Source organism: Silurus aristotelis (assembly GCF_946808225.1).
Source record: "Silurus aristotelis genome assembly, chromosome: 8".
NCBI lineage: Eukaryota > Metazoa > Chordata > Actinopteri > Siluriformes > Siluridae > Silurus > Silurus aristotelis.
In genome coordinates, this window is record NC_139581.1 from 17,685,870 (window position 1) to 17,687,648 (window position 1,779).

A 1,779-nucleotide genomic window follows, 5' to 3' on the forward strand; every position below is an offset into this window, starting at 1 on the left:
TGGCACAAATATTGGGTAGTGATGGCAAGGAAATGGCAAGGAAATGTGAAAGTGCCAAGTTCGCACTTGTATGTTTGTTGCAATACTAATGAATTTACAGTGCTTGTCAAAAGTTTAAAAAACACCTAGTCTTATGAAAAACTGACATGTCCCTTTTGTTTGTACCTAACAAACTAGGTAAAATGCAAAAACAGACAAGAATTGACAGTGACTTACTAGAATAAAGCTTTGTGGATAGATGAGCCACAATTGACATATTTGACTATAACAGGAGAAGTTATGCAAAACAGATTTAAAAAAAAAGATTACTACATGACTACCACGCTATACTTAGATCTGAGCAATTCCATTTGGACTGCAACTATTTGACACAACTTCACCACACAACAAGTCAATAACCAAAAGCACATGTCCAAAGTTTTATTTAAAGAAAAAAACAGTCAGCTGGGGTGTTACTTATTTTTACCGGACCTAAATCCTATTGAACAGCTCCGGGATGAACTGGATTGCAAGGTCAGAAAGAAATCTTCAACTTTTGTTCATTTTTACATGATGCACAGCAAAGTATTTCAACTGAATGTTGTCATTCATGCAAACTGAGGATTTTTTCAAAGAAAATACAGTTATTATAAGTTAATAAAAAGTTATTAGTTTATATATATATATATATATATATATATATATATATATATATATATATATATATATATATATATATATATATATATACTGTATGTTATTATAGAGTTAAAGTTATTAATACCTAGCATGTTGCAAAAACACAAATAGGCCTACATGTGTTTCTATAAAATGCTTAAAGACTACTGTGGGTGTTTCCAAATTTTTGAAATGCACTGTATCAACTAGTAAATATATACAGCTGCATGCTGTAGTAAAAATAACATAAATGTAAAAAAAATAACATATTAAAATGGTAATGCATTGATACAATTATATTTGATGGGCTAAAAAAAGAAACAATTTAAAAAAGGAAATTGTGGCCAGTGTTCTACCATCCTATTCCTCTCACTCGGCTTATGTTTAAATAAATGCTCAGACCTGAAACAATAAAATGTTTATACAGAAATGTGTTTCCTGATTTTGTTATTATATTTTTGTTATTCCTGTGAAAAGTTAGACAGCTAGACAGACTAAAAAATTACTGCACTGCTCTTTTGGTCTTTTTTACCTTAGGACAAAGGAAAAAATTCTGGAAAAATTATATGGAAATATGGAAAAAATTATATTCGACATTGTTTATATGTAAATATGTATATGCAAATATGTTTATTAGTTACATCATAAGTATTATTAATGGTTGTTATAAGTAGTCCATTAACTGGTAACAGTCTTTTAGATCAAAAACCTACATCACCATGTCCATTATTAATAGTAATGCTTGTATAAATAATGGCTTGAATGTTGCTGGAGCAATGACACTGTTTGACTGGCATTGTGCAATCACTGAGTGTATAATAGCGGATTAGAGTGCATGCTTCTTCAGCCAGCACAGGAAAAACAGGATGTGTTAGGGGGAAAAAACCCACCATTCAGTGGAATAAGGTGGAGGGGGGACTGTGTTAATGAAATGTCAAATCATATTTGATGATAAGAACTGTAAGCAACCCATTTTTTCATTGAACATTACAGGAATCTGTTAATATATTTGATTTGCTTTAATCGAATATAAAATAGAAAAAAAAAACACAACAAAAAAAAGACGTACAAGCCATGAAGAAGTCAATTATGTCTTGTTAAAAACAAAAATTATTGGCTTAT